Source organism: Camellia sinensis, chromosome 14 (genome assembly GCF_055761805.1).
Source record: "Camellia sinensis isolate YWXY chromosome 14, ASM5576180v1, whole genome shotgun sequence".
NCBI classification, from domain to species: Eukaryota; Viridiplantae; Streptophyta; class Magnoliopsida; order Ericales; family Theaceae; genus Camellia; species Camellia sinensis.
This window is the reverse complement of record NC_138974.1, coordinates 137,702,310-137,711,951: the sequence shown is the minus strand read 5'-3', so window position 1 is coordinate 137,711,951 and position 9,642 is coordinate 137,702,310. Positions and strand designations below refer to the sequence as shown.

Below are 9,642 nucleotides of genomic sequence, written 5' to 3'. Positions count from 1 at the left end.
AATTAGGCTCACACTATTACAAAAATAGTTAAAGATCACACTTTGATAAATGAAAATATCTCACTTTTATTAGAAGTGTGATAAAAAAAATAAGATTAATATTTTAATCACACTTAATTTGATTAAGTGTGATAATATTTATTTTTTATATCACTTTTCAATTAAATATAATTATATATATATTTTTTAATACACTTTCTAAATAAGTGTGATTATATATAATATTTTTAATCACACTTCTATGTGTGATGATTATATATTCCTCCAATCCCGAAACTTAAATTCCAAATTTCATTCTGACTCCCAGCCCATGTCGAGCCCTAGTCCCTGACTCACTCACTCACTCTCTGTCTCTTCCTCTTCTCTCTCTCATCTGAGATCTAGATCGTGAGGTAGATCAAAATCCAAATCCCATTGCCAGCAGCCACTCCTTCGTCGGAACTCCCGAGCCTCTCATCTCAGTCGCTTTCTATCTTTCGACAATGACGATGAGATCGCATTCTGGATGACGGTAAGATCAATGGTTCATGATGACGATCTGGAAATCGTAAAGAAGATGGGTTAAATGTAGAAATCTGGATGATAATGGGTTTGCGATTTGTATGACGATCTCGAAGCTGTGTTGGACCAGATCTTTTCTTGCAATTCACCAAGATCAGAGGGTTTATCAAAACCCCAACGAATACATGGGCATGGCAGGGCAGAGAAGAAGGTAATGAAGCACGAACAGAGAGGGTATATCGATTCTTCAACTATTTGTTTACAATGGTTCTTGTATTGCAGTCTTGGAGGTAAATTTTGCCTGTTAGTCCTGAAGTCATAGAAAGTGTATTTCTCATTTTGGTTTCAATCTGAGAAATGTGTTAACCTTGAATTATTGTTTGTTTAGTGCCAATCTATTGTTTTCCTGTAGATAATGGATCCAACTCCACAATGGCAGTTGCAGCAACTGCTGCGGGTGATCAGTAATTGCAACAGACTGCAAATGTATCTAAGAAAGAGAAAGAAACATCAATAGCAAGTAACGACAATGGTAATGACATTGGCAATGGAAGGGGCAAAGAAAGCCCCCATTTGCATAAAGAAAGTGATTTACCAGAAATGTATATTACTTTTTGGATCAACAAAAATGCAACCCATAATAGCAATCCTCATGTTTTTAATTAGATTTTCCTTAATTATTAGCTTTTTGTAATCCCCTGGATTTTCTGGGTTCATTCTACTTTGGGGTTTGAAATAATCTCTTTTTAAGTTTGAAAGTTATGTAAGTGTTCCACTTTTATGCGAATTCCTCTGGAAACTTGATGTAGAATTTGTTGTGTACATATTGTTGGTGTACGAGCTGTGGAATGAAGTATCTTTATTTATTTATTAATTCAGACTAAAGCCTCCTGATTTAAGATGAATTAGAACAATATTGTTTCCTTTCGCACATGCCTGAGATGTGAATGTGTTGTGGTAGGTTGTCAAGGCTCCTACTGCAAAAGGTGTTACATTTTTAAAAAAATGGTTTGTTGGTTGCAACGCAAGCCATGTAGTGTGTGTGAAGGGACTTCTGTACAAAAATATATTGGCCACTCTAGTAATCTTGTTACAGTAAGGGCTATTCTTTTGCATTTGCATTTTCTTATGAATGAGTATTGTGTATTTGAATTTTGGAGAACAGACGGAGTTGGACACTATAACAACCTCGACCCACAATTAGCTACTAATCCGCAATTAAAGATGCTAATGAGGGGATTAAAATAAATTATGTGTTTATTATGTATTTTGTGTGTTATTTGGTTTTCTACCTGTTACTCGTAGTAATATCTGTTGTGGAATCTACTTTGATATGAAAATTGAAAGCCTCATCAGCACACGAAACCAAAATTGATTACATGGATAGGTTATTTGGAATATTTAGAACACTTGGCAATTTCTATTAAAAACTAATTCAGTCTGATTCATTAAATTGCGTTTGGTAAGCCTTATATTCTAATTAATGTATTATGGCATCATAACTATATATTCAACACATTGAGCTCACTTGAGCTCATTTCTCTCATTCTTTGAGTGCAAATTCTGAGATTTTATTTTAGAGAGAGAGAGAGTGCAATTCAAGAGAGAGAAAAGAAGAGATTGAAGGAGAATTGAAGATCTTGGCTAGAATCCATCAAAATTAAGCTAGAACAAGAGTGATTCAAGACTCTAGGTAAGCCTTTGGCTATTAATTCATGAAGAGTATGTATTGTAGAGATGAATTCATAGAATTGTTATGATCATTTGCATGTATTTCACATATGTTTGCTAAGAAGATGAAGAATTTGATTATAATTCTAATATGCATGTATATATAAGAGTTTAATCATCACTTTGATCATGAGTTTTATCAATTGTGTGGGGTTTGATGTATGAAATGTACATGCATGCATATGTCAACAAGTTTTGTAAGTAAATTTCCATGTTTGAGGAGTCTTAGGAAAGAATTAAGAAGAAAATTCTACATGCATGCCTAAACATGTTGGGTTTTGCTATATCAAGTTTGATTTTAATCATTCATGTAGAAATTTTGGATAATTGACACATGCATGTTTGAATTATCATGTTTGAACCTTGGTTTCATGTTTTGGAAAATAATTCCTTACATGCATGGAGTTTATGAACTCAAATTTTGTTAACTTCATGAGTTTTGGAGAAAAGAGCTTGAAAGGTTTACATGCATGAAAGTTAAACTCAATTTTGGCTAAAATTATGAGTTTTGAGCTAAAGGGTTTATAAAGGATCATGTGTTCATGTTTTAGAAAAGTTTTCAAGCTTTAAGATAAGCCTTGCACGAGTTTACCTTTGAAATTGCATTTGGAAGCTCAAACTCTGTTTTTGAAAACCCAGAATTCCGAAGTTCGCTCGAGCGAGGAAACCTGCGCTCGAGCGGAGAATGCGAGCTTTCAGCATTTTTGCAAATGTAAGCGCTCTGCTCAAGCGACCAAAGTCGCGCTCGAGCGAACTCTTTGCATCCTGTTAAACCGCTCGAGCGTGAGAGTTGTGGCTCGAGCGTAGATTGAGACCAACCAGTACTTTTTCAGATAGGTCGGTCCACTCGAGCGACCAATGTTGCGCTCGAGCGACCAGGCCATTTTTAGTGCATTTTGACAAGTTGTTCTACATTTCATTTCCATCCATTTCTGAGCAGATGTAAACATGAATTATGAGTTATTGAAGAGCAATGAGCTAAGAATCGATGTATGTAAAGTGAATTAGAAAATATGTGTCAAATCCAATTATATGGGCAATATGAACAAGTTATGTGGCATGGAGTGAATAAGCAGTTAAAGTAAGAGAGCTAAGCCATAACGACCATGTGAACATGTGTAATGATAACATATGTTTGTGTTATGTACTTTTGTGTTTGTAGGTCAACGTTCGGAGATTGATTGATCGTTTACGGGAGTCCATTGTGAGTAATGTTATTGTAAAGATATGTTCATATGAATTATGTTCCAAAATGTTATTGTAAAGATATGTTCATATGAATTATGTTCCAAATATAATTTGATAAGTTATGATTTCTGAAATGATATTTGTTTACGTGAACGAATGTCCTATGTTTGAAATCTATTATGGCATCCATAAATAGTCCCAAGTCATGGGGGACGACATGTTAATGCGGGTCCATGACATATATATGATTACGAGATCTCGTTAGCCACTTCATTGTGGTGATATGTGTTTAATCGGTATCTGGAACCGATTACTCTAGTCGGAAGACGCTATGTAATGTGTTCTATGGGATGTACCATTATTATATTTGGATATGAGGATGTTTATGTTATGATCTGTTTTATGATTATGAAATGTTCGGAATTCGTTCACTAACCTCTTTACATTGATGTTATTCATTGGGCTTTAGCTCACTGCGTGTATATATATGTATAGGTGGGCATTTTGGAGATCGAGCCTGAAGACTCTTGTCTGGATCTGTGTTCTTTTGTCAGCCAACCATCGTGCCTCATGAGGAGGTTCCGGAAGTGTCATGTGTTATAAGTTTTGGTTGTGTCTGTATATGAGACTTATTTTGTTTTTGTTGGCTGTACTCAAGACGCTATAATGTGTGTGGGTATAATGTAAAAATGACTTTTGGATATGTATATAAAGTTTTAAATATTCCGTTCATATAAGTCAGCACAGCTCACTGGACAATTATATTTATGTATTTGCTTCCGCTAGCCCCTTCTTTTGTGATTTTGTTTTAGAGGCCGTAGGTAATCATAGGATTACTGGCCGGTTGCGATGTTAAACCTATAGGGGCGCGTTTAGGTCATGATAGATTGGTATCAGAGCACGAGTTATACCGCACACACAAGTCCATATGAGCTATAGGATGTCCTAGAAAAGAAATAGGGACATTGCATTATCATGTGTAAGTGTGTGAACCATTATGAACATATCTGAATAATAAAGAAATTGAAATGAAACCTATGAGTATGAACAAAGAAGTTATGTGGAATAACATGTAATGTTGGTTTCAATACTGAATGTGTAATTCTTGTGAACATGACCATAGGAACGTGAAAGACTACGTAACCTATGTGAATATATTGAGTTGAGATAAAATGACGAACGTGTTTGATATGAAATAAAACATGAAATCAGTGAGAGCTTTTCCTATATTGATAATCAACTTGGTTATGTATAAACAAATGGAAGAAATGAGAAATGTAAATGGATTTGAATCTTCTGACGCTAGAATTAACCGGCTAGAAAGAATGGTCAAAGCCTTAACTGAATCTTTGAGACAACAACAACAAAGGCAAATACATGTACTTGAACCGGCTAATTATGATATGATAACACTGACATAGAAATATAATAAGATGAAACCACCAAAATTTGTGGAGGGTATTGAACCGTTGAAAGTCGAGGCCTGGGTTTTAGAGACTGAGAAAATATTTGAAGTATTCCCGTGTACTGAGGCCTAGAAAGTTTTGTTGGCAACATTCACACTCAAAGAAGAAGCTAGGAGATGGTGGATGTTAGTACGGAATAATAATGAAGGTGTTACGTGGGATAGATTTAAAGAAATTTTCTTTGAAAAATATTTTTCCCAATGCATCCGAGATAGAAAGGTATCCGAATTTGTATAACTAAAACAAGGCGATATGACTGTGGCTAAATATGAAGCAAAATTTACTGAACTAGCCCGGTATACACCACACATGATAGACACTGACTACAAAAAGGCTAGAAAATTTGAAGGTGGGCTTGACCTAGATGTATTTGACCGAGTTGGTGTTTTAAAATTGCCAAAGTATGTGGACGTTCTTGATAGGGCCTTAATGTCCGAGGCAAACATAGCAGCATTGAAAATATCAAAGTCAACATCGTCAACTGAATCAGAGGGAAATAAACAAAAGAAACAGAAAGTTGAAATGACTAGTAATTCGATAACCTCTATGAATGAAAAATCTAAGGCAATAACTTTTGACAATGTAAGTCGGATTTGTAAAGGATGTGGAAAACAACATTGGGGCATTTGTCGCTGCCTATCAGGGGCTTTAGCTCACTGCGTGTATATATATATGTATAGGTGGGCATTTTAGAGATCAAGCCTGAAGACTTTTGTTTGGATCTGTGTTCTTTTGTCCGCCAACCATCGTGCCTCACGTGGAGGTTCCGGAAGTGTCATGTGTTGTAAGTTCTAGTTGTGTCTGTATATGAGACTTATTTTGTTTTTGTTGGCTGTACTCAAGACGCTATAATGTGTGTGGGTATAATGTAAGAATGACTTTTGGATATGTATATAAAGTTTTAAATATTCCGTTCATATAAGTCAGCATAGCTCATTGGACAATTATATTTATGTATTTGCTTCCGCTAGCCCCTTCTTTTGTGTTTCTGTTTTAGAGGCCATAGGTAATCTTAGGATTACTGGCCGGTTGCGATGCTAAATCTATAGGGGCGGGTTTGGGTCGTGACAGAGTGGTATCAGAGCACGAGTTATACCGCACGCACAAGTCCATATGAGCTATAGGATATCCTAGAAAAGAAATGGGACATTGCATTATCATGTGTAAGTGCGCGAACCATTATGAACATACCTGAATAATAAAGAAATTGAAATGAAACCTATGAGTATGAACAAAGAAGTTATGTGGAATAACATGTAATGTTGGTTTCAATACTGAATGTGTAATTCTTGTGAACATGACCATATGAACGTGAAAGACTACGTAACCTATGTGAATATATTGAGTTGAGATAAAATGACGAACGTGTTTGATATGAAATAAAACATGAAATCAGTGAGAGCTTTTCCTATATTGATAATCAACTTGGTTATGTATAAACAAATGGAAGAAATGAGAAATGTAAATGGATTTGAATCTTCTGACGCTAGAATTAACCGGCTAGAAAGAATGGTCAAAGCCTTAACTGAATCTTTGAGACAACAACAACAAAGGCAAATACATGTACCTAAACCGGCTAATTATGATATGATAACACTGACACAAAAATATAATAAGATGAAACCACCAGAATTTGTGTAGCGTATTGAACCATTGAAAGCCGAGGCCTGGGTTTTAGAGACTGAGAAAATATTTGAAGTATTCCCGTGTACTGAGGCCCAGAAAGTTTTGTTGGCAACATTCACACTCAAAGAAAAAGCTAGGAAATGGTGGATGTTAGTACGAAATGATAATGAAGGTGTTACGTGGTATAGATTTAAAGAAATTTTCTTTGAAAAATATTTTTCCCAATGCATCCGAGATAGAAAGGTATCCGAATTTGTATAACTAAAACAAGGCGATATGACTGTGGCTGAATATGAAGCAAAATTTACTGAACTAGCCCGGTATGCACCACACATGATAGACACCGACTACAAAAGGCTAAAAAATTTGAAGGTGGGCTTGACCTAGATGTATTTGACCGAGTTGGTGTTTTAAAATTGCCAAAGTATGTGGACGTTCTTGATAGGGCCTTAATGTCCGAGGCAAACATAGCAGCATTGAAATTATCAAAGTCAACATCATCAACTGAATCAGAGGGAAAGAAACAAAAAAAAAATAGAAAGTTGAAATGACCAGTAATTCGATGACCTCTATGAATGAAAAATCTAAGGCAATAACTTTTGACAATGTAAGTCAGATTTGTAAAGGATGTGGGAAACAACATTGGGGCATTTGTCGCCGCCTATCAGGGGCTTTAGCTCACTGCATGTATATATATGTATAGGTGGGCATTTTGGAGATCGAGCCTGAAGACTCTTGTCTAGATCTGTGTTCTTTTGTCAGCCAACCATCGTGCCTCACGTGGAGGTTCCGGAAGTGTCATGTGTTATAAGTTCTGGTTGTGTCTGTATATGAGACTTATTTTGTTTTTGTTGGCTGTACTCAAGACGCTATAATGTGTGTGGGTATAATGTAAGAATGACTTTTGGATATGTATATAAAGTTTTAAATATTCCGTTCATATAAGTCAGCACAGCTCATTGGACAATTATATTTATGTATTTACTTCCGTTAACCCCTTATTTTGTGATTCTGTTTCAGAGGCTGTAGGTAATCTTAGGATTACTGGCCGGTTGCGATGTTAAACCTATAGGGGCGGGTTTGGGTCGTGATAGACACATTGAAGATAATTTTGATGTTTGGACCGGTAATGTTATCACTTATCCCACATTATGAAATTTGGCTGATATTTCTATGTTTTTTTCGGTCGTCAAACACTTTTTAAATGATATATGATGTCCCTCAGCCACTGTGGGTTCTGAAAAATGCAAAAGAAAAACGTTTATAGAGACTTGTTCACATGTCCACTAATATGGCTCGGCAGGTTGGCATAATGCTTGACAATGCCCAAAATGGAATTTATGGAGGTATATCCTCTATCCTTCCTTACTTTTTGCCCTTTTATATATATATATAGATTCTATGTGTTTTGATTCATTTGCAATTGTGAAAATGCATTCTTCTAAATCCAGGGAGGTTGTGTTTGATTTGTGGTTGAATTAGTTTGTTACTATGTCAGAAAACAAGGCATCAATAGTTTGGTTTCTTTTTCTTTGAACCACAAGAAACCATGTCTAATGCTTCCAAAGTTCTAATATTGTCATGCACTCCATATATTTTGAAAAATAAAATGGAAGAGAAGTTTTATTGTTTAAAGTTGGCCAACGTAACTCAAAGCATGAAATAAAACTATATGTCATTTCTCAATTTGTAACTGCTCCAGGTAGGACTGAAAACATTTTAGCTTCCTGTTTTTTGCCACACTTATCTGGTGCTCAACGGTATTTCCTGTAGTAATTTTGTTTTCTAATTTATATTTTGGATTGAGTGAACCGTGCAATGTATTTATCAAATATACCTTGGGATTATTCTACTGCAGTGAGAAATGTCCCTCAAGCCCCGTAATCTATAACTCCTCCAGGTAGGATTGACAACATTCCAGCTTCCTATTTTTTGGCACACTTATCTGGTGCTCACCTATATTTCCTGTAGTAATTTTGTTATCTAATTTATATTTTGGATTGATGTTTCTTCATAGTGAACTCTACAATCTATGTATCACATATGCCTTTGGGATGATTCTACTGCAGTGAGAAATGTCCCTCAACCAACTCAATCTGTGACTGCTCCAGGTAAGATTGACAACATTCCGGCTTCCTATTTTTTGGCACACTTATCTGGTGCTCACCTGTATTTTCCTATAGTAATTTTGTTTCTAATTTATATTTTGGATTGACCTTGTTGCATAGTGAATCCTACATTGGGGACTCAATAACCTCTGCCATTACCTAGTTAAATGCCTAGACCTAGAATATCATGCTTCTGATGGATGTTTCTGTCAACATGACTACTGGTACTACATGGTTGATTGCATTAAAATAGAATATTTCAACACTAAATTTTATGTTATAGATGTAGACGCGCCCGAACGTCCCGGGAAAATCCCGTTTTGTTCGTTGGGCTCACTACAGTTCATACTCAAATGTCACGGTTCTTAATCTGATCTTGCAAAGTGCAATGCGAGATTAATAAATCACCAAAGAGTCCAAATCCGGCAAATCGTTTTGAAAAACTAATTTTTAGAAAGAAGTGCCAAACATGGACTGCTTTGCCAGATACAGAGTCGCTACCTAAATATTTCATTTTTGAAAAATTTAGGAAACCCTGACTCGTGCCTAAGGCCACGTGTCCGTCATCACCAAAGTTGCCTCGGCTCGAGAACTTGGGTACGAGAGGGGAAGGTCATGCAATGAGCACCCCCGCTCGCCCGATCAAAGATCAGCCTTTACTAACATGATATCTTGTTTTTGAAAACACATGTGCTCTTATTTCGGTTAGTAACCTAGAATTACTATGTGATGCGCACAACATACAAGTAACACGTCCGTGAGAGACCCCGCTACAGTTCGGAATCGATTTGTGTCACGGTTCTTAATCTGAACCAAAGAGTCCAAATCTGGCAAATCGTTTTGAGAAACAGATTTTTGAAAAGAAGTGCCAAACATGGACCGCTTTGCCAGATACAGAGTTGCCACCTAAATATTTTTTTAAGGGGGAATTTAGGAAACCCTGACTCGGTGCCAAAGGCCACGTGTCCGTCATCACCAAAGTTGCCTCGGCTCGGGAGCTAGGGTACGATTGGGGAAGGTCA

At 36.3% G+C, this 9,642-nt stretch overlaps 2 long non-coding RNA genes across 2 annotated transcripts; both read left to right on the top strand.

Annotated features, from left to right (window-relative positions):
• The first annotated feature begins 283 nt into the window (after positions 1–283).
• LOC145806710 (uncharacterized) lies at positions 284–1,375 on the top strand. The gene is made up of 2 exons (XR_014350172.1): positions 284–791; positions 914–1,375. It is a non-coding gene; the product is annotated as an uncharacterized LOC145806710 (long non-coding RNA).
• Positions 1,376–3,307: 1,932 nt separating this feature from the next.
• LOC145806711 (uncharacterized) lies at positions 3,308–4,118 on the top strand. The gene is made up of 2 exons (XR_014350173.1): positions 3,308–3,436; positions 3,916–4,118. It is a non-coding gene; the product is annotated as an uncharacterized LOC145806711 (long non-coding RNA).
• Positions 4,119–9,642: the final 5,524 nt, after the last annotated feature.